Here is a 24,475-nt window from a genome sequence, read left to right on the forward strand (position 1 = left end):
CTCCAGCCAGTTGGCGACCCATTTGACTGTGTGGTTGTCTACGCCACAGCCCCCCAGTTTCTTAATGAGAACAGGGTGAGAGACCGTGTCAAAAGCCTTCCGGAAGTCCAGGAAGACGATGTCCACTGCTACCCCTGCATCTAATGATCTCGTGATCTGGTCGTAAAAGGCCACCAGGTTATTATTGTAGAGTTGATAAATAATATTGGACTCCCATGCAGCAAGATACCGAGAGTGGGATGACAAGAGTTTGGAGTTGTTTAGACTCCATTTCTTCATTTTCCTATGGCCCCGATTCTGCCCTCATCTCCTTCTGGGCTAAATAATGATTTTTTCTACCCCTCCAAAACCCTTTCCATGGCAGGTCTACTGCACAGGTCCCTTCCTTTTAACGTTTCTAGGAACTGTCTCCTTGGCCGATGGCTGATAGCTGCTGAAAAGAAAGAAAAAAACAACTTGGATTTGCAAAACCAGATTCTCCAAATCCTTTACATTGGGTTTCTAATAAACCTGCTGAGCTATTGTACATTTTACTTGCCTTTTTTATATAGGCTTTTCACAGTAAATGTGATCCTCCTGAAATGCTACAGTGGAAAACTGAAGTCTCTGTTTATCCTAAGGACAAAATAAGCAGCAGTGTGAGGTTCATAGATTAGCATTGTTGGAAAAAGAGACTCTCCCTGTGCCTGCTCTGTATTCTCCCCATCAGCTTTTCAGTATACTCTACTATCACCAAACCTGCAGAAACCCCCTGAGGGACAAATAATGGACTATGCACTCCTGGACTATGATTTTGAAAACCATGAAGGTGATGTAGAAAGACACCCTTCCACCAGAAACTGTACAGACACCATTAAACTCATTTCCCTTTGGACAGTCACCAGTTCTGAAAGACACCAAGGGCAGCTATATACATACCTTTTTGTCCTGCAATGCGCTGGAGATCTGCCGCTTTGGAACAGACTCGATTTATCGAGTCTGTACCACACGCGAGCTGATGTGAACTGTGCTGCACTGTGTGCAGTTGTATAAGCAGTGAAATGCACATTGGTGTGCAGAAAATGGCAGCAGTGCCCTTTTGAACTAAAACACCTTCTATGTGTTTTAGCTTAAAAGGGCACTGCTGTCATTTTTTCAGTGCTAACACACATTTCACCACTTATACAACTGCAAGTGATGCAGCGCTGGGCACTTTTCAAAGCACTGTAGAGCTTGCATGTGTAAAAATGCCCTTAGTGGGAGTGTCTACACATGCATTTATGCCAGCTTAAATATACTGCACAGTAAGTTACTGGGCAGTAAGCAGGAATAGGCCAGCATCTACACATGCAGACATTAAAACACGGTAATGCTGTGTGTGGACTGACTTGGAGCTAAAGCTAGTCCCAAGTCAGCCCACATGCACAGTGTTACTGCGCAATAGGGCATCTACACGTGTGTTCCTGCGCAGTAACTATTGGGTGTAAATTTGATACCTGCATGATCCAGGTATCAAAATTACACCCAAGTCGGAGTAAGTCGCCATATTTACTGTGCAGTATGGGTGTGCACATGTAGATGCGTTCCAGTACCATGCAGTAACTTTGGTTACTGTGCAGTAAATGCGCACATATAGATGCTCCCAGTGAGCTCTGCCATCTTGAACTGGACCAGAATATTACCAACGGAATCAGCACTGTGCAAGTATTTAGCATTTTTGCAGACTGGGGCATACTGGGCACATCTACAGATGCAATTAATGGGCAGAAATAAACTCCAGAGCTTATTGATCCAGAGTTCTTTGCTCCCTGGGTGCCATTTGAACATGTGCCTGGGAGCAAAAAAATCTGGAGCAAGTTACTCCAGAGTTTATTCATACGCAGCACGTGAAGCCAGGTTGGAGCAGCCTGGGTTGGCAGAGAACCTGGAGGGTCAACCTGCCAGCCCAGGGCTGCTCCAACCAGGCTCCACATACTGCAGAGCAGCTGGCTGAGGCACAAGGATGCTCAGCACGGGTGCTGCCTACTGACTAGCCCTGCACTGAAGTGCACCGTGCCCCAGCCAGCTGGGATAGCATCTACATGTACGCTCCTGGTTACAAAAAAGCTCTATAGCAGGGTGGTACTTGTGTTTACAAGTACCACCCTGCTGCAGAGTTATTAGTTCTGGTGTGCACACGTAGGCAGCCAGACATTTACTGCACAGTTAATTAGCCCACTGCTCCCTAAACATCTCCTGCAGATGCGCCTAGTCTATACAAATCCAGGCTCAATGTAGCCTCATATGACCCTGGGATGAAGGACTTCACAGTATTTCAGCGCTCCATTTTAATCCTGGAAAATATTTGATTTTCCCCTCTAATCTGCTACAATAAGGCTGCAGCGATGCTAACTGTGAAATCTTGAATAATGTTTGCCCACAGAGAGGGTTTGCTTCAACCTGCAGAGTTGGGAGGGAATTAAAGACTGTTATGAAAAGATTGTTTGAACCATAGGAACAACGAAAAATTTAAAGCAGTAATTTTCCAGCTCATGAGAAAATGAATTATTAAATGGAATGACTGAGTTTCTTTGCCCTCACCCACATGCCACAGGAGTCCAGCACTATTTTATTTTTCTGAGCCAGATTCACAGTCTTTGTCTTCATTTTCAGCCACCACGGGAGGCATTTCTTCCTGCCATATAGAAGCAGCAAACCCTGCATACCTGACTCTCATAGGATTCAATTAAAGTTTTGCATTTTTTAAGGAGAAACAAGAGTCAGTTCCCATCATGTGGCTTAGCTTATGGAGGTCATGCTATTTCCATTTAAAAGACTTCACTTACTAATCATTAAATGTAGATGAGCAGCGCCCCGCCCAACTCGTTATCTTGGTGTTTTGCACCAGTGATTGTTCAGGTTCATTAATTGTGTCTGTGACATGCCTTTTAATTTAGAACAATCAAATATTGTAGAACAATAGCAGCACGGAGAAGGAAAAGGCCTCTTACACGGTCTAGACTGCCCCAGTCAGTGCGGGGTTTGCATTTCCTGATGCTTTGGCTAACTGAGATTCCTAGCTCATAGGCAGGGAGGCTCCCTGGATCTCACAGCAGCAAGAGGGGTGTGAAAAGTTATTTCAATGCCAAAACACCAAGAAGACAAGGACTCCTGAACCCACTTCTTGATGTTGGTCTACTGTGTCACAGCCACAGGCTTTAGTACAGGGAGGGCAAAATCTTGAGAGGCTTCTTTGCAAAGATGGTTGTCCCTGGGGTGGATAAGCTCGTCCTGTAGGTTGACCAGTGGCCTGTGAAAAATGGTAGTGTGAGGAGGTCTCCCTCCCAATACCTCCCCTGTTTATGCCCCAGCCTAAAGAAAAGACCAAGCTTGCTAGGATGCTCCTATGGGAGCCAGGCCCCCATGAGTATCATAAAATCTTGATAGAGAAGTAGGGCTGGAAGAGAGCTCCAGAAGTCACCTAGTCCAACCCCTTTCCTGAGCAGGTTCATCCTTATCCCAACCAGGAAAGGGCTAAGTATGCCCTACCTACCTGAACCTAATGACTCGCTCCAGACCTAGACCTAGATCCTTGCCACTGAAACCATCCCAGGTTCATCCCCAGTGGCCACCCTCAGTTCACACTAGACATGGAAGATTTGAGAGCAGGCACAATGAGACAAATCCGGAGTGGCCTGTGACCAGTGTCTGGCACACGCGTGTAGGCAGGACGGGGGCAGCTGTCCTTGGCTCGTCCTTGCCAAGACCTGCCGTTACTGCAGTGTAGACAGGACCTACGCTGCATTCTCCCAGCCTGCAGTTTTCATTTCTGGGGCAGAGCTGCTCTGAGAAACCCCCTTGCACCGGAGCCAAGCAGATGGGAGTCAGGGGGAGCGATATGGCATCTCTGGACTACTCTGATCAGTACTCAGTTAGGCACAAACCAAGAATCCAGCATGCACATTAGAAAACCAGAGGCAACGGGTAGAAATGAACTTGGAGTTTGAGTCTTGGGGGAAGAATTTGCTATAGGAAATTATGGGATCCCCATTGCATGAGTCAAGTGGGGCTGAATGTTGGTAATTCAGAATCATTTGTTACACTCCTTCCCAGGGGCCTGCCAATAAAGCATTTTTCTCAGCTAATGCTCTCCCTTGTTGCTAATGGAGCTGTAATTAGCAGGGCTCCCCTGGGTGTGGGCTATTCTGCTTCCTTGTTTATACACCAACACAGGGTTTGTGATTTACCTGGCATCCTCTAGTCGAAGTAGCTGGCTGTGCAGCTGCAGAGTAAATGATGATAGCATCACACCGGGTGTTTCTGAAGAATCGCACATCACCAGCCATGAACTCTTCGGATCCGGAGAGGTGGTTTTAATTCCAGACCCACTCCCGACCCAAATTTTGTACATGGGCTTTGCAAAAGACTCTCCTGATCCAGCTGCCTCTCACTGAGGCTGGAGGTGCAATTACTGGGCCAGATAAACAAAGGCGTTTTACTTGTACCTGGCAACACCGTGCTAACAAGGGCCCATCTGAGGCATGAAGGCATGTCTTGCTTCACAGACCAAGCATCTTATCTCATCTCTGGCTGATTGGCTCTTTCAGCTTGTCCCAAGGCTCCCATCAGTCTGGCAACTAAGCACCGCAAAACAATTACAGCTAGCACCAAGGGGACCCTAGGCAGCAATTTTTCTAACAGAGTTCGTTGATCCAAATCTACAAGTTTTATATCATTTCTTGGGGTTTTTTTCTTCCCTCCCTTGAAATCTCTCCAACACCATCATAAGTCCCAGAAATGCTACTCTAAGCAAACCCTAAAACAAAGCATGAGATCTTGTATTTTGGGCCTGGAATTTTTTTTTTTTTTTTTTTTTTTTTTTAACAAAATCATTGATATTTAAGGCCACAAGAGACTTGTAGATCCAATGTCCAACTATTAATCTGACTTCTTATATATTTGGAGGTCCTAGATTTTCCCCCTGGTAGTCACTCCTCTTTTGAACCCAATCATTTGTGTTTTTTTATATCTGGGCTCTGAAAGATCTTGTCTGATAAAAGTTGTTATTCTACTAGTGAAAGGGGTCTTACCTCTGGGGCCAATCTAACTATTGGGTAATTGTAGATCAGGAATGAATAGGTTGTGATTTGAAAGAAAAGAAACAAAGCCCTTAAATACAGAGCTGGGGCTATAAATACTTTCCAGAAGTGGAGAGCGCCTTCCTCGGGAGTCTTGAGGCTTGCTCCATCCCAATAGGCCGTGCTTATCTAGTGTCTGAAATACTTCATATTACAAAAAGGGCTTGAGAGAGATGTAAAACCTTTTTAAGTCAATCGCTTTACTCTTAAGCAGAGAGTCTCTTTACTTTTTCCTGGCTGCAAAGCAGAACGACCCGCCCCAAGTTGGATGCGGACCGTCGGTCACTGGGACCTGGTCACTGCAGGGACTTGCCTGCTGCAGCTGAAGCCCCCCAACACCAAATGCCACAGAAACCCCACACCCACAAACTGGATCTCACCCACGCTCTGCCGGCTGCCCACCCCAGTTCTTAAGTTTTAGAAGCAGGTTGACACATCTCATACTCACAACATTTCCAGTCCACAGAAGACGTGGTGTGGGTCACCGAGCAGACACAGGATCTGGGCCACAGATCTGATCTAGCGGGGCCGTTCCCGTGTTGTTCAGAGCGTGCTTTATCCTTGACAAATATGGCGATTGCCAGCAATTTGTTGCCACGGCTCTGTTCCCTTCGATGAGGTGCACAGCTTGGAGTGGGACGCAAACTTTGCCAGTGTTTTCACCCGGGGCATTTATTCTTGCCCGCCTCCACTTTCGTGCTGGTCATATCAAAAGTAACATGTCATAAGTCACTCTCCAAGTTACCGCATGGGATTTTTTTTTGAGAGGGAAAAGAGTTTCAGGAGTGTAATTTCACCCCACAGCCTCTCCAGGAAAATTGTTCCTTTTAATGAGATTACTGCACATGAACACATCCGAATAAAACCAGCCCTTTGGTCATTTTCTATCTGCTAGAGAGATTATCATGAAAATGTTACCTTTTACACACAGGTAACACCCAACAGGATCAGGTTCCCTTACTTTTACAACAGGAAGTAATCACGTTATGGCAAAGGAGGAGATTGCTGAGCCTGAGCCCCTCTTCTTGCAGGGCTTTTGCTCAGGGCTTTTCATCGTCTGGGAAATGGCATGCCAAGCTCTCGGAAGAAGATAGAAGGTAGCATTTCTCAAATCCTTGAAAGCCGGCACTGAAGCCATGTTGTTCCATTGTAAAGGAGCAGTAAAGTGCACAAAACTAGCTGCTTTTTCTTTTGCTCTTTGCCTGTAATCCTGCGAGATGGGATTGACTTCTTCCTCTTGCCTCCTTGACAAGGCCTTTTTGTGAGAGATATGTTCTTCTCAGACATTTTTTGTACAAACACGAGGGCTGTGAGTCAACGGTGGCAGCGAGTGTTATGTGCATTCTGTATGGTTTTATTTTTTTCCCTCCCCGTCTCATTACAAGGATTCAAGGTGACCATTGTTGTGACATCTTTAACGTTCGCCCCCAATGCTGTCACCACCGGTGTCTCTAGGACTACACTGCTGCACCCGCAGTTATTTAGGAGTTATTTAGGTGCTATGAGTCCTTGTTATCGGCGACCTTTAGATTCAACAGTCTGCCTTCCTTGCTGCTCCACTCCTGCCTATGGGCTTCAGAAGTGCTTTGCCATCACAACAATGGCGAATTTTAATAAAATCAAATACAAATGAATAATAGCAGAGAACCTGCCCCCCCACTCCACCCGAAGCTGCACTGTCACAATAGTCTTTGCTTTGCATTTATAGTGCCCTTTTCATAATTAAGGAATCGTACAAACATTAACCAATTCATCCTTGCTTTGATTCTGGGAAGTAGGTTGGTAAGCATGGATTCTCATCCCAAACTGAAGCAGTAGAATAACCAAGTAGAGATCCTGGTTCCCAAACAGGTGCTCATCCCCCTAAATTGCATTGTGGATTTGCTGAGGTACCTTTTCATCTGTCTTCCCTGCCTGCCCAATGCTCACCTAAGGAGTTGGCAGTTCTTACTGCTACAGTCATGCTTTGGAGCCCTGTTTGCAGGATCCTACCATACAAGGATCTGTGCAAGCAGAGAGCAAAAAGTCAACCCCTGTGCCCAGCCTGGCACAAGACAAGAAATGTCAAGGAGATATGAGGAATGGTGGAAAAGCAGGGACTACTTGACTTACAAAAGAGAATCATAACGTCATAGAAAATGAGGGTTGGAAGGAACCTCACGAGGTCACACCTAGTCCAACCCCCTGCTCAAAACAAGACCTCCCCAACTACATCATCCCAGCCCAGGCTTTGTCTAGCCAGGTCTTAAAAACCTCCAAGGATGAAGAAGCCAGGGACTGGATAACTGTCTTTAAGTACAAAAAGGGTGCATCTACACATGCCTCCTTTATACAGGCTTAGCCTAAAATCACCATTTTTAAGGTGCATTAAGGGTGTATATCTAGGTATGCATGCCCTTAAGGCACCTTAAAAACAGCAATTGAAGACTATGTATCAAATTTACACATGAATAGCTAAGTCACATTAGTGCACATGTAGATGCACAAATGCGCATTAATGCCGTGTGCGTCAATAGATACACACCACGTTAATGCACATTAGCCTCTCTGCACATGTGCTAATGCGACTCAGGTATTCGTCCTAAATTTAATGCACCTTAATGCGCATTAGCAACATCCACATGTAGACACACACCTAAATTACCTTAATGCACATTAAGCAAAGGCACATTAAGTTTAGGCACATGTAAATATACATGTAGACATGCCCAAAGAGTTGTTATAAAGGGAGTTCACAGGGATGGAGCAAGAACTAATGGGATGAAGTTGCAGTAAGGAGATTTAGGATGGATGTTAGGAAGAACTTGCTCACTATGAGAATGATTAAGTATTGGAACAGATTGCAGAGACAGGGTGTGGAATCCCCATCACTGGAAGTTTTAAAATACAGGTTAGACAAACGTTTGTCCAGGAAGTGAGTGATCCGGCATTGAGTAGAGAGCTAAACTAGATGATCTACTGAGGCCCTTCCTTCCAGACCTGTTTTTTTCTGTGATTCTGTAGAGATGGACACAGCAGGTCAATGCAAGTTTCTCCCTTTGATATGTACTGATACTTGACTTGGAAGTATAATCTTGGAGGGTTAGTGGATATGTCCAACCCACTTCCTTGGCACTTCCAAGCCTCTCTTAAGCACATTCAGGCCAAATTCTCCCACTCCACCATCCAGGGAGTAGAAATGAAGACTTCCTGAGGGTACCCCCTAACACTGCTCTCTCAGTAGCTGTCTAGCACGTTTAACGGTAGAAGCAATCCAGTCACTGATGGACTCAGCAGCAGAACTGAAAATTGTCTTGCTGTAGCTCCAGGTGTATAAGTTTGAGCCTCAGTCTGAATTGCTCCAGGTGTAAACAGATGGCTGGTCCTTGTGAAGTCAAATGTGGCTAAATATGATATTAGTTGCATACAGCCCTTGTGTGGCATTGACTACAGAAAGTGGCACACCTTAATCACAGTAGCCCATTGGGCTTTGCACGATGTTTGACAGGAATTTATGGCCGTTTACAGGTGCAGAAATGAGCTGGTCCCCTACCTTTAGACACAGAGATAGAAGAGGTATTGGATGAACTAGCCTATCTTCCTGCTGACGCACAGTTACACCATAGAAGACAGAAAAGAACATTTTCAGTCAAATTCTCTAAACCTTGCTTGAGTGAACTCTGTGCCTGGCAAGTGCAAAACAGCTTGTAAAGAGTGAACTGGTCCCTGCCTACCACTTAACTGGTGGGGAAGGGCAGAAGATGAAAAGTAGAGTCAAGGGAAGAGTGGAGAAGACCATTGCCCAGGGTTTGTCCGTTGATTCACATTTAGGTTTGCAATCCTTTTGTGACCAATCCAGAAAAATAGGCCTGAAAAAGGACACTTGAAAGACTAGCATGTGAAGTTCTAGTCCCTTGAACCTTGCCAAGGGAAATCACCTATCCCAGAGCTGCTCTTTCACCCACATGCGAATGGCCAGCCGCCACTTAGCTGTCCCCGTGAAATGGAATAGCAAACAGGAAGGCCACCTTCTGGGGGGTGCACCGAAGCAGTTCAGGGACTGTCTATTCCACCACTTAGCCCATCATGGAGGAGTCTTTAGAAATCATGCTCTCCCCCTTGTCTAGCTGGTGTGCATCCTGCTATGCTGAATCAGCCTTTCCGAAGCTTCACATCTGGGGCAGCAGATATCAAAAGGGTTTAGCCACAAATAATGTTTTTACTTCCCTTCCCGGATCAGCACATCCAAATTATCATATTTCAGAGAAAGCTGCAGGTCTGTGTCATCCAAAGAATTATTAATGTAGCAGATGCACGGATATGAACAGCACAACACGTACCTTCCTTGCATGGAGCTTGTCCCTTGCTGTGTTTCAGGGCACCTAGCGCTGTGATGCTATACCCCACAGCAGCAATGTTTCCCCGTTCTGAACAAAGCCAGCTGCAGCAAGACACGACGTGCATTTTCTTCTCGGTTGTTTTGCAATCAGAACATGGCAAATATCCTTTTCCCTTTCAAGTATGTGGCTCTTACTGTAATTAATGCGCCTCCCTTTTGTAAATGGGTGCAATAACTATCCTGGAGTTTTATCGTTCCCTGCAGGAGGAATTCCACTGCAAGCGTGGGGAGACAAAATATTTATACCCAATGAAGTCCCCGTCTGCCTTTTTTACCACTCATAAACGCACGTCAAGTTAACCCCTAAAAACTGTTTCACGTGTCCATCCTGCGGTAAGTGATGCTACGCCAGCTTGGCTGCCACTTACCCTGGGATAGAGCAGGCACACAAAAAATTAAACCTGATCAGCTTGCCGAGCAGGAAATTCCCTCACACACCTCCCAACCAGTATAACTGTTTTGTCCGTCCATAACCGATTGGATCCCACTAAGAAAACTACTTCCCTTGTGTAAGCCTCAGAGCTTGAAGGCCTGTACTTTAGTTCCCCATACGTGAATGGTATTACGTTCCTTAACCACGCACATCCAGCTCTTTTTTTGTGGGTTAGATGGTTCTTGATCGTAAAACTTGGACCAGCTTCATCAAATAGTGCTACTGCCGACTCTTTACTGATCCTGCACAAATAATTCATGCGAGGTACTGAGGGTTTCAAAACAGGATCTTATATACTGCCCCCGCTGCCAGAGACGGCTATTGTGTTTGAGTTTCTCTTGGTCTCGGTGCGTTGGGTACCTTTAGGCAGACAAGTTTCTTTGGGTGAATGTGAGATCTTTCATTAGACCAACTAAATCATTGGGGAAATTGTTCTTTGCAAGCTTTCAGGTACAAACAACCTTCTTCGGGCAGAGGGAGCTTTATAACCATATGTATAATCCTGGCTAAGCTGTTCCAGGAAATACTGTACAGTCCTGATCCCTCTCCCACTGAAAACAATGGCAGAGCCCCATGGAAGCAGGATCAGGGCCCTTAATCTTTTCCATAAAGCATTGGAGGCATTTTAAATTTTGAAAAATCAGCTTCGCGCTGTGCCTTGTTTGTCCCTTTAGCTTTTGTTTTTAAAAAATGCTGTTGAGCAGGTGGTCAGATTCTGATCGGGTTCAGCCGGGCAGAAATCATGGCCCCACCGTGAAGTTCCGAAAAGCGCGCACAGATTTACACCAGAGAGACTGGGCTCTGATTGAGTTAGATTAGGCAGCTATTTCCAAATCAGCAGGCAGGGCAGAAATTAAGCATTAACCCCCACCCCACCACCATCCCGTTAGGAGCAAGTGCTCTGCTTGGGGAGGTTATCTGATCTGGACCACAAAAGAATGCAATGAGAAGAATGACAAGACTCAGGAGGAGGAAGCAAAGGATAGGGAAACTCAGCCGGCAAATTCATAAAGACGCCTAAGCAGCAAAGAGTGCTGTTCACTGTGAAGGCAGAGCGAGGGGATGCATGACAATGTACTTATGAAAGGAAAGGTCTCCTCTCTCCAGCACCTGGTGCTACTGAGAATAGCAATAAGGCAGAGTCAAACACCTGAGAAAGTGCAGTGGGGAGCGCAGCCCTCCTAGATAATCACCCAGCTCTGTAACGATAAGAACAGTGAATTCATTACCCTTGCAACTAGTGGTAATAATAAGCAGCAATGATGATAAAGGGGAGGCAGGCAGACCCAGGGGCTTGTTTTTCAGAAAAGAAATGCAGGAACTAAAAGAAAAGCTACTTAGTAAAGAAAAAATGGAACAGAGTCCCAGTACTGGAAAACACAAGTTTATATCCTTGGTTGGTGTAATTCAGCCTAGCTTCATTGCCTTCAGTGAGATGATGCCGGTGACACAGCAGAGGTTTTTGGGCCCCTGGATAAATGCCACACTCACAAAGAACATGGGGATCTGAATGTGCTGTATTTAAAATGCACGGTTGTCTGAGACGCTCATGAGGTTAAGAAATCCATTGCCAATCGGACCTGATGCCGGCCTTGCTCCAACAGCCATCAGCTAAGCAGCGTTAGATGCTGATCTGAGTATAAATCTAGAGGTATTACACCAGCTCCAGTGACATTTAGGTTTACACAAGATTACCTGAGATCACACTCTAGTCAGACACTGAACAAGGTTTCTGATTTAGTTTCCCTGCACTACCCCTTTCTTTTCTTTACTTTATTGTACTTTCTGAAGCAATGCAGCCCTAAAAAGTCAGGAACTGGAAACTGGTACTGAACAGGCCTAGCTAAAAGAGCCGCTCTTTCGTTTAAAAAGCAACGCGACATATTGTACAATATTTGGTTTCTAAGTTACATACCAAACACTCATTACTTATCTCATGCCTACATCCTCCAAGTTTTTAATTTAACGAGTCACATTCCAGTTGGCATTTGTCAACGGTTCAATAATGACACTTGCAGCGAAACCTAGAAACAACCCCGTCAATCAGTCATGCCTGGTTGAAAATATACATGACACCTCATGTAAGTCCCATCTTACAAAAATTAGATCCAAGGATTTCATCTGTGGATGCCTAAAGCTAGCCACCACCCAAAGCCAGATGTATGGAGCAGGTCAGCAATATTTGCGCTGAAACAGTGAAATCTGCCACATCAGCAATATTGACAGTTTTGCTGAGACTTTGATTTTGCCGATCTTCTGATAGGGCTCACGAGGGTGCCAATGGGAGCACCACCAGAGACAGCCTTAGCAGGGCGACACGGGCTGCTTCAGTGCTGGGCACTCATCATCTCCAGTCCCAGCCATCTGCAGCCATGTGGCCTGGTGGCATCCCTAGGTGGTGGTGGCAGGGCATGGCACTGGCTCTCCCCACCCTGGGCTGCCCTTTGTAGTGCTCATGGCTGTCTTGGCAGGCGGGGGGTGGCACTGATATCACTCCCTTCAGAAAAGGCCTGAGGTGTGAGCAGTGCCACTGCCAGGCTTACCCCTGGGGAAACAGGACGGCATGCCCCATAGGGAGAGCGGGGAAGGGGGTCACCGGCCTTTACATGGGAATGAGCAAGGAAATGAAAAGCCCCGTGCCCCTGCCCACCCTGCAGCAGTGCTGCTGACTTTGGGAGCGGGTGACAAAATGCAGGTTCACCCAGGGCACCATTTTCCCTAAGGCCAGCTCTGGGAGCTATGCCAGCCAGGCATGTTTCCATTAGCAGGCTGCCTGGTTTCCTGCCACCTCCACCTGCCTCGCTCACTGACAGACTGCTGCTGTGTACAGTGTGTCCGGGGCAGACTGCCCCGGGGGTGAGGGCTTCCAGGATATGTAGCGCCAAAGCCATGCTGCACTCCTCTTTCACTGAGCATACTAAAATGTGTGTGTTACAAATACAGAGAAGGGCAGCCAAAATGATCAGGGGCATGGAGCATTTGCCATGCCAAGAGAGACTAAAAAGTACAGGACTCTTCGGTTCAGAAAGGAGAAGGCTGGCCGGGACGGGGGATATAGAAGTATAAAATCATGAAGGCTGTGCACCAAGTGAACGAGAAACTTTTATCCACCAAGTCCCAGGATGCTAGAACTAGATGCCACCCACTGAAATTAGTAGGGGAATTAGGGTACAATAGTGAACTAGGGAACAGATCACTCTACAGATACCTGGTCCAATGCTCTCCCTGTACAGCATCCATTTCTTCCACTGTCAGGGACAAAATACTGGGCTAGATACACCCGTTGGACTGACCCCCAGCATGGGACTTCCTCCGTTCTTATGTGTAGCAAAACTGTATTTAAAAACCTCAGGATCAAGATTCACCCAGGCCCACATATTTAAAAATCTCAGGATAAAGATTCACCCCAGGCCCACATATTTAAGTGCATTGTTAAATGATTTTCAATTAAATGGGCTAAGATCCTCTATCGGTATCTGGTGGTTACTTAAGATAACCACATATAACCCAACATTGAGGTGCCAATCTTTATGCCCCCAAAGTTTGCAGATGTTGGCCTTTGATTTTCTGAGCTTAGCTTGCCCTCATGTAAAAAGGGGATGATGACACATCCTATTATGTTGAGAGTAATATAAGCTCTAAGTGTCATTATCATTCATGAAGAAACTGTTTAGGGCTTGTTTCCACCATTACATATGCCAGCTATTACCTTACCCCAGAGTTAGACCGAAGAAACTTCTCTTCATCCTCAGTAAAATTTCTTGGGTCGGGTTCTTCCCTGGAGAGAAATCTGATCCCTTTCTTTAAAACCCTCCTCAGAACTAGGAGGACGTGTGCTCACTTCAAATACTACCCCCTCTGATCCTGTTGCTGTTGTCGAGTTGTGTAAGGTACACCCACGCACACAATCTCCTCCACTGCCCTAGTGAAACATGTTCTCATTACACTTTGAACCTAGCAAGGGACCATGTCTGATATCTCCTGAATCGACAAGGAAGCACTCATAGGGGCATATTTTCCTGGCATAAAAAAGCCACTCCTTGGTAACCCTTCTCACCCTTCCAAACAAGCAGTGTTTATTGCTACAGATGCCCCTAGGGTTCATTTAATTTTACAGGGAAAAACCTCGAGCTTCCTGTAACCAAGGCACAGATTTTGTAATGGAGCTCAGGAAGTGTACGGTCACTAAAACACATGATTATACCCTGCATGATAGCAGCACAGGAAGATGCCCACTGAAACCGGAGCACCATCGAAGCAGAACTTGCACGAAGATGGGCGTTAGAAGACCGCTGTCACCCAAGACAGCTCAGCTTTCAACCAACAAGAGAGGGGGATAATTTTCATTTCCTAGATGGAGGCACAGTGACAACATGGCTAAATCTACAATGGTAGGTAGGGTCAACCTTGAGGTGTCCTCAGCCATGTTGAGTCTGAACCACGTGAGCCATCTTTCCCAAGTCAATGTAATACCTTACAATTCACCCCCAACCCATCTTGTTGCTCTTCTTCTCCCTCAAGCATGGCACTAAGATCTATCCAATGATTCCTCATGGCTCCCTCCCAAAAATCAGCCGACAGACAATTTCAAGGGTTGATCCTAATTATGGACGGTAAAGACAGGAAACGGTACACAGAAGGGTCTGAAGTCAGAAGCAGAGGATTGTGGGATTGGGTGGACTTGGAGCCTGCAGCACCTGGCTGAACTCTAACACACTGTAGACATGTGCAGGGGAGGGGGCAAGTAGGGGTATTGTTCATCTCGTTCCCTGCTTTACCTGGCGTGAGTGCTGTGCTTTGTAGATCACCAGTGCAGTTGCAGTAACAGGCTAGACAATGCTTTGCTTGGGATGGTTTGGGTAGACATGATCCTGTCTCAAGCAGCGGGGTTGGACTAGATGATCTCCCAGCCCTATTTCACTCTATAAGGTCAGAAAAGCTTCCAGGGCCAGGCGGGACTGTTGTCTGAGGGCAGGCGGAGCAGAGCAGATTGCTCGTAGATATAAGGCTGACCTTAAGTTCGTCCTCAAAACTATCAAGCAGCATAGATATAGGCGATGTGACTTCTACAAGGTCACCCAGTGTCTACAGCAGGGCCAGGTAAAGGACCTGCAGCCCAGGTCAGCACTTTAACCATAAAAGCATGCTTCCCTTCACAAGTGTCAGCTGGCCAATGGCCAGGAACGAGGGTGCCAGTTGACCTCCTTATCTTTTGAACATTACGTCTGCAAATATATAACAAAGTATTGATTGGTACATGGATAAAAGGAACCAGATGGAAAGCTTTGGAGACAGAGTCCTCTCCTTATCTGCTGCAAGAGCTAACAGTGGCAATACAGCTGTCTACAATACACCCCACCTGTTATTTACTGAAACCTCTCAAGATTCAGTCCTCACGGTCCAGTCGGGTTTTGGCCTCTCTACTGAGACTGGCAGCAAAAACCCCGGTAGGACCAGTTTTTGTGGCCATTTGTGGCATGGCCATTTAACCAGTTCATCTTACCAATGGGTCTAGTCTGCCCTCATATGGCAAACATTGGATTCCTCTCAACATGAGCTGGATTTGACATGTACTTTGGAGGTGGGAAGCTCTAATAGCCCATGACCCATTCAGCCCTGCCACCTGCTGTACCTTAAAACCCCATGTTTATTTTTATTTTATTTAATATAGCTGAACATATTGTTTTAGTAGCTTCTTACACCTCTATATTTATGCAAGAAAAAAAGTGATGCAAATAAGCTGGGAAAGATATAGCAGAAAAACCAATAATCAAACTGAGATTTAACCCAGGCCTCAGTCCGTGTTACACATTCTTCTCCCAGACTAAGTCCCAGCTCCAGCTCTGGATCAAACTGTAGCAACTCATGCTATGGGCTCCCTGGTGCCAGACCCTGAAATAAGACCTCTCCTTCGTGGTCCCAAATCAGGCTTCGCTCCACTAGGCCATGAAGTTTACATGGCCCCAGAGGTCTGTAGTTACTCCTTCCACCAGCAAAGTGAAGGCTTGGTTCCTGCTACTACTCCTATAACCTCTCAAGGAGTAAATTCATTCTAGTCAATTGAGTGAAACTGGTGTATCATGAGTGCGAGGGAGAGAGCGAGGCCAACTGCATTTAAGGAAAGGGAAAGCACAGCTTTGTTTTCATTAGAGCCCTTATAAAAATGCATCACCACTCTGAAAACATCCTCCTCCCTCACTTAAATATGAATAAATAAGGTCCAGCTGGTACCGTCCTTGCATCCGCTCTGGGATAAAGGATTCAGGTTGGGTGGGGTTTTTTCCAGCAAATTCTGTCTCATCTCATCCCCACCGTCCACACCTCACTTGGCTGAGATCTGTGTTGTTTTGAGCAGCCTCTTGGTAACAGCAGCAGTCCTCTTTCAGATTAATGAACCAGGATTGCTTGATTGTGCTGTGTGCGTGTTTCGGGTTTGTTTTTTTGTTTTTTTAAGAAACCAAGCTGTTTACAATGGCTTTGATTTACTTACTGTATCTCATGTCCTTGGGGTGTTTCATTATTTACTAGAAGATGCCTGATCTGCTTAAGAACTGTATTTTTAAAAGGAACGATAGAAATTGAGTGCTCATCAGTTTCCCGGGGGTCATGATGATTGTTGCGCGACACAGACCCCAGGATACTTGCACAAGCGAAACACTCATGACGGGAAATGCACCAGTTTGGCTCAGCGGGAGACCCTCTTCATTTTCACCTATGCCAAACCCACGACCCTGGCTTGCTTTATTTTTGGAAGTAAATGGGTTAATGTCCGTGATCCAGTAATGACGTTGCTTCCTTAAAAGTGCCTGTCTATGCTGGGAGAGTACTGAATAGCCATCATAAAGCCAAGGCAGATACATTCATGGAGCTATGCTCTGGCAGCTCCACCATGGCCAACCCAAGTGAAGGAGAGATCGAAGAAAGAGCCCCTTGCTCCAAAGGGATCCCAGGCAAAAGGCAACTATAATTCGGCAGCTGGTGCTGCCTGAGTGCAGTCAGCAGCCTACTATGTCCCAGAAGAGTGATGTCTAGCTGACTTAAGAGCCTGGCCCCTAAGACCATCCATTCACTTGTATCGCCAAAGTATCCAGCAATTTTGCTCCCTCCAAACACAGGGCATGATCCAGCTCCCAAAGACGTCTGTGGCAATTAAACTGTTGATTCACCGTTCGCTATTCAGCTATCATCCTGGTTCTCTCAGTCCCTGCGTGAACTCAGGAGTTTCATCACCTCTAGGAGTCAAGAGCTACCCCTTCAGGTGAATGTGCCCTAGAAATCAGAGGCTGTTTTTCTCTCGCTTTTTTCTGGACATGATTGGAAAGCCTGGTGCACCCGCGCTGGCGTGGCAAGAGCTGAGGCTTCTTGCTGTATGCCCCGCCAGCTGCATCACTGCACAAACTCCATCAGTTGGCCTCAGCTGGTGGGCTCCTTTCCCAGCAACCAGGGAGAGCATTTCCACTAACTCTTCAGTCACTCTCTCTGCTTTTAGTGCTGTTGCCGTCCTCCCCAGGAGAGTGAATCTCACACTCAAGCTAGGCGAGCCACCTGCTTTTCCCATCGCCAAGCTGCCTATCTTCCGTAATGTTTCTCCTTAACAGAACAATTTCCTTTCCTAAGCATTTGCTTCCCCGGCTAGCTTTCCTTGTTAAACTAATGATCTCAGATTTCTATGGTATCTTTCCTCCAGATGGATCCCATAACACTTTGCAAACTTTACCTAATTGAGCATACCAAACTCTGCAGGGAAATCTCTCTTCCTACCAGTGAACTGCAGCCACATCGCGGGTGAAAGGAAGCAGCTGTTTTAACACCTGGTGCATGGCACCAACTAGAACAATATTGTGACAAGTCTGCTCTCAAATGACTTCCTACCTGTCTGTCTAGAGCCAGGAGCTGGTGATGGTTGGGCAAGGGGAAACAAAGTTGAATTTGATTTTATTTAAACTTGGAAGGTTTTGTTTGGTTTGTTGGTTTGTGTCTGGTGCTAAATCCTGGTTATATTTTATTTATAGGGGATTCCTTCAGGAGTATCCACCTGAGTCACTTCTGAAAAGTCATCTTCCAGCTTTCAGGGATAACCACAGAGTAGACACACCATCATACCTCCAAGTTCAGGGGGTGCAAGCCAGAGTGGGTGGGCAGAGCATGTTCACATCCCCGCAGAGACATGCTGCCATCATGGTATAGATGGACATTGAATGATGGTCCTTCGCCTAGACATCTTGATCTTAGCTGACTATGGTACCAGGTCAAGGACAAATAGAGGTTGTTGGGACTGTTTCAATATTGAAGGCACCGGGGCGAAATTAGTCTCATTTTCTGTAAGTATGCGTGTTTATCTAGTAGATTCATATCTGAGTGCATTTGTTATTCTGTTTTTAATATACTCGGAAAAGCTGAGGCTAAATATCTAACTGCAACGTGGAAATTTCCACTCTAAACTTACATCCTTCCAAAACTTGGTAAAATAGACAGCTGCCCAAAGGCTCTCCTATTTGCATAATGAGTGCTCACCATCAAACAGAAAAATTAAAGACCTTCTTGTTCAGAGTTAACATTAGCAACATTCTTGAAAACTGCCCCAAGGGTATAGAAATATGCATAAGTGCTTTTACTCTGGTGCCAGAAGTGATTGTACCTTTAGGAAATGCTTTTAAAACAAGTTTCTGATTTTCACTCAAATGACTTAAATGCCTTCTTGTAGTACCCATGCTGGGTTCTGTCGCAGATTCCATCAGAAATACTGAATCTTTCCTTCCTGAACAGCCATCACTTGACGGCATTTCTGGAAAAGCATGGGGAAGTCAAGCAGAGACAAAAAAAATGCTTGACTCCAATAGGACTTGCAACAACGCTGGAAGCCAGGCATGACAGCTTTTTAAATTCCCCTCTCTGATTCTCCTTCTAATGGCAATAATCACCATAGGGCTTGCATTGAGAGACTTCCCTGATCAGTGGTCATCGTTCTTCCGCAATGGATACATAATTTTATTGACGAATAACATAGTTCACGCCTGTTATGCTCATGTGAATGCAAGGTAAGGAAAATTGCACTGAGCTGTTTATAACACTGAAAGCAAGAACCACTGAAAAGTGCTGCAATAAGGCTTTTAGGTCCTTAGGAAACCAAGATAAATTTAGGCCCGTGCACTTCTTTGTGTTCCTGATATGACAGAATATTTCCAATAGGTCTCATAAGTAGACGCTTTTAGACCTGTGCATTACCAAGTGTGCAAAAACCACCATGGTCTCTAAGTCAGAACCGCAACGGGCTTAAAACTAGTTTCTCAGCTGTTCCCAGGGCAGGATCTGTATTCTGCTCTTCTCTATGCAACAATGACTTCCACTGGAAATTCAGCAAGAGCAAGAGATTTCTGTCTCAAGGAGGGGAGGAAAAACAGCAGAAGCCTTTAGGTTGTCCCAATTAGGCAACAATGGGAGATCCTGTTCTGCATCGCTGAGGATTTGCAAATGCAGACCAAAGCCGGAGACGTAGCGCGTTGTCATGGAGTGGAATTTTGCTTCATTCACATACGAGGAAGCTGAAAGGTCAGACATATGCAGTTGATATTATGTGCTCAACAACAGCTCTCATAAACCCTGGACGCGGCTTTTCCTCTCTCTTCCTGCAGTCAAAACTCTTGTCTTGTTTCTTGAAAACAAAGGGTTTTGTGCATATAGAAGAGCATTCATTGTACAGTACTTGTTATTCACTCTTCAGTGGGCACGTCTACACGAGGCACTAATGCGCAGTAGCCTAATAACACTGCGCGGTAGCGCGTCACAGCACGAACAGTGCCAATACACTACTGTGCGGTATTATTAGCTTACTGCTCAGTAGAATCACTAAAAGGGTGGTCGCCAGCGCTACTGTGCCATAACCCGGGTTACGGTGTATTTATATAGGACTTGATTGTACCAAAACTAAATGAAATGTGCAGTAACCACTGGGCATTAATGGACGTGTAGATGCACCCAGCAGTCCTTTGTTTAAGAAATTTCAGTCTTTTAACAAAAGAATAGAAATAATATCATATGATTTAGGTGACTGATCTCACTCCATATTTGAGCAAAGAATATCAAATATAGCGGACAATTCAGAAGCCATCCATAGTTTCATGTTTTCAAAGCAGCTGTTTCCATATATATTCACTGTGTATTATTATTATTATTCAGGCAGGGTCTGAACCTGATTTGCTGACTGAAAAAAAAATGGCCAGATGCATAATGGGTATTACTAATGACACAATAGTCAACCAGCCCTGAGTGAGTGGTACCATTTTGGAACTAAACCAAAGCCCCCAAAAGCTTAAACTTGACAAAAACTGGAGGGAAACTTGATCAGATCTTACCAGGCAATAAGTATTCAACATCAGCATATGGTATTTTTGATGTGGACCCTTCTACCCCTTTTTATCTCAAGTCTGCTCAGTCAAGAGAGCGCTCCGAGGAGTAAGATCAAACCCGTGGTGCTCACCAGTAGTGCACTGAATCTCTTCCTTACACCAGCCCAGCATGTAGAATATTTGGGTATCCAAGCACATTCTTGCCATCTTCCTTTGCTTATTTGAAGCTCAGTCTATCAATACACCTTGGTAACACGCATCAAATATCTCCCATGGTCAGGAAATGGAAATAATTAGGGGGCCGTGGGCAAACTTGTTCAGGTGTTCTCAGTATTTAGAACTGTTTGGTTGACTTAAGGAGCCAATTCACCATCGCCTTTAACCTGGTATACTCAATTACTGCTGGACAACATACCACAAAATATTGCCACTCCCATCTGGTAGACTCTACTGTTCCCTCAGAACTGGTCCTGGGGTGAGATGGGGCATCCTAAATTTTCCTCTGATGGGAACAGCATCCTCTAGGACTGCAGCGGTCATGTCTACACGTGTGCTTTAATGCAGAGTAGCCTATTTGACTGTGCATTAGAACAGCACGGCAAAAACCATGCTAATACGCTAATGCAAAGTCAAATTAAACTACTGTGCAATAAGCAATAAGCATGTGCTTTTGCTACTGTGCATCAGGGCAGACTAATGCACATTTAGTTAGAACCTCACAGTACAGGTAATAAAATTAATTCACAGTAGTAAAAGCAGATTAATGAACATGTAGATGCAACCAGAGTGATGTAGACCCCCATCCTTCAGGCTGTTTCCAGCCCTTCTCAGCTTTAGCCATACCTCTCAACCACCAAGAAATTCCTTTTCCCCTGGGCGAGGAAACAGGCAGTACAGAGGAGCTATGCTAAATGTGCATTACACCAAATCATCATCATTGCAGGAGCCAGAGGGGTACGCTCCACACCGTTTTGCCCTACGTGTGCGGTAGCAGATAGTGGAGCACCAGCCAAGAGGTTTTCAGAGTTACTGGTGATGAGGTAGTAAGGCTTTCCTTAGGTGATTTCCCTGTAATATTCCATTAATTCCTGCACTGGATTTTTAGAGCCCTTTGTGCCATTTGTCAGCAGAATTTATTCAGACTATTATACAGGCAGGTTCCTCGACATTAGCCAAGTGCACTGGGGTGTTGCTTGACATGAGCTAAGTGCTCTGGGATTCTCTGATGAAAAGGCGCTATAAAAGTGTAATGAGTGATCACCGTGCGTTATCAAGAGCAAATAGGAAGGTGGGCAAAGTTGGCACATGCTAATTATAAATTCTCGATGCTTGCCCCTCTGGGTGCTTCAGTAAAAGCGGGGGCCTTGAAAACTTGGTACTTCCTATTAGGATGCTCAGGCAAGGCCTGATTCCAAACCCACTGAACTCATTAACGCCAGTTGGTCCCCCCATTCCCTTGCATTCACGCTTACCCTAGGGTTAGATTGAGGCCTGCCTTTGCTGTCTGAACCTTTATCCTAAAACCAGGTTCTGATCTTTATTATGATTATTTTATTTGGGCTGCTTGCGTTTGCTTGGCGCCGGTCATGGTCAGAAGGCAGCTCAACATTTGCAGTCTGTATAACTGAGGTATGTATAGGACAAAGTAAAAACAGCCAGTAAATCATGTTTCAGCAGTGAAAGCTACCTCTCTTTTATAAGTTGGATTTGAGCTGCCATCCCTACAAGGCTGGAAACAACCCCTTTAAGGCAGGTAACCCATTTTGTTCCCTTTGGGTTCAGAGAGGTAGCACAGTCTAGTGAGCTGAGCACAGAATTAAGCCAGAAAGTCCCAAATGTATGGCACTCTGCATGTCATTTAACTTTTGGGTACCCATGTCCCTATCTAAATGACAATTCCTTGCTTGGTCCCCTATGGGATTTGAACCCAATAAATAACTGCAACAATGACAGCTACCACTGAGCTAAAGAAGTAACTCCTTCCTGTTAGTAGAAAGCTCTTATCCTCCCATATGGGCCAGCTATTGGAACAGGAAAGAGGACAAAATCTGCATGCAATATGTATAAATTTATTTTCTTCCTGAGGAATTAATACACTGAGGAGTCCTTGTGTTAGTATTTGCAAAGTAATTCTGTCATGTTTTCCCAGACCAGAAATATAAAGCTGAATTTTAATTGAGGTAATTCCTATTTCAGATAAAAGAAGATGACAAAAAGCTCTCCCAACTAGACATCTGGCCCAATAAAAGGTATCGCCCCAGAAAACCCTGCCTTTTGCATAGTTCCCTGGCTACAACATCACTCCAACCAAAGCAGTCGTACCATAGTAGCCATTATGGTCCAAGGAATGTGCAAGAAACAGGATAATAACATTTCTTGGACCAGTTATATAGTTGGGGGGACACGTTTTCAGGGACAAAATAAGATATTTCAACAAATCCCACACCAAACTATAGTAGTCTTCCGAACAAAAAGAACAAAATCACCCATAAAAATCTTCATGGGAATGCATTGAAAATAACCCCAGAGTGGATGTTGGTGGTTTGTCGGAATGGGGTTATTTTGCCAGGCCTTTGCTTAAACTCAATTTTTCAAAATGTTCTCCTATTGAGTTATTACTGCAGGCATATACAGTGACAGCTGCAAAAGCAATATGTTTGTGCAGGAGTAAGTAATGCAGTCTAACTCAGCCAGAAGTTATGGGACTCAGTATGGTTCACTTGTACTAAAATAATTCCTTCTACTGCATGAATTACTAGATGAAACTCCCACCTTGCATTATGCAGGAGGTGATTATAATGGTGATGTCCTAGCTGTAGTACCTATGAATCTAGCGGCAGCCTCCTCCATACACCCAGCTCAGCACTGTAATTTCACCGGCATTCCCAGTGTAGATTTACCCCAAGAGAATATCTTTCTCTCTCTGAGCATAAAGCTGGGGGTCCTTACAGCCTGGCCCGTACCTACGCGTTCCTATCATGACTTATTAGCTGTTTTGATGGCCCATTTCATGAGCTGTGTTCTTGGTGAGTAGAGATTATGGAGTTCAGCTGTTACCTTTGCATGTGAGTGATGGCATGCAGCATGCTGCCGAAGGGAGACGATGTATTAAATCATTTCGCTAAATACACAGATGAAGCAGCAAAGCAGCAAGGATTATAAACTTGCATCACAGGAAAATTAAAATAAATGATCATTCCAGTAGTAGGCTTTGAACTCAGTTATTCATGGGGAGTGGTAGGGAAAAGGGAGGATGTGCAACTGGTGGCAGGGAAACAAAGCAGGGTGGTCATGCGCTTGCTAAGGTGCAGCGCTATTAATCCGACGTTCGGGTGCTTCTTGCCGCTCTTCTTCTGCTAGCGGTTGACCTCGAGCTGAGTGGATTGAAAATAGATTGACCTAGGTCCAGGGAAACTTTCACCTGTATGCACAGGACTTGCCACCATTCCCTGCAATGCATTTCCCAGTCATTTTAATTATTTTTATTTTTTTCCGAACAGAGCAAACGCAAGGCCTACCCTCCACGAATAAAAAATAGCCTCTCCTGAGATGTGGGATACCCCACTCAAAATCTTTGCTTCAGCAAGTACTGAATTCAATGAACGCTGGCTCTCCTGACTCAGTCATAAGACTGGGAGTCCCTCCTCAGTGCACAGTAGTGGGATGGTGAGAGCACTCACCAGGGATATTAGTGATTGTGCTTCAAGTCCCCGAACTAAATAAACCCAAGCAGGGATTTAAACATGAGTCTTCTACATCCCAGGTGAGTCCCTAGCCCTGATCTATTCCAGGAAAGAAACACAGTTTGAGAAACCTTTCACAATGCAAATCCCATCAAAACCAGAGCATTTCTACAAAATAAAAAAGGAAAAAACTCATTCTTCACATTCAGAGCGCTTCTCACTATTATTAGGCCCATTTTACAGGCGGGGAAAAACAGACACAGTGATACTGAAATGCATAGTTTTGAAGCCGCCAGTGGTTTTTGGACATCTAAGTTATTTTGTGCCCGAGCTGAAATGCCCCAGACTCTGATGCAGTCACTTTTGAAAGCACAGCCGCAATGGTGTGCCCAATGTCACCCAGGGGTCAGTGGCAGAGCTAAGGGCAGAATGGCAATCTCACGGCTATCAACCCTCGGCTTTATCAGCAGTCGTTCTTTCTAAACGCCTTGAGTTCTTTGCTCGCGGGTGTTCTTGCAAGTTTTCCAAAGCAAACTTTG

General features: G+C 45.3%; 1 long non-coding RNA gene across 1 annotated transcript in view; it reads right to left on the reverse strand.

The window, feature by feature from the left end:
* The window catches only part of LOC109323929, a 2,956-nt gene extending 1,924 nt beyond the window's left edge, over positions 1 to 1,032 (reverse strand). The window contains exon 1 of the long non-coding RNA XR_002104786.1: positions 535 to 1,032. This is a non-coding gene — a long non-coding RNA (uncharacterized LOC109323929). The remainder of the gene's footprint in view (positions 1 to 534) is intronic.
* Positions 1,033 to 24,475: the final 23,443 nt, after the last annotated feature.

The sequence above is a fragment of the Crocodylus porosus genome, unplaced genomic scaffold (genome assembly GCF_001723895.1).
Source record: "Crocodylus porosus isolate Cpor-Errol unplaced genomic scaffold, CroPor_comp1, whole genome shotgun sequence".
Taxonomy (NCBI): Eukaryota; Metazoa; Chordata; order Crocodylia; family Crocodylidae; genus Crocodylus; species Crocodylus porosus.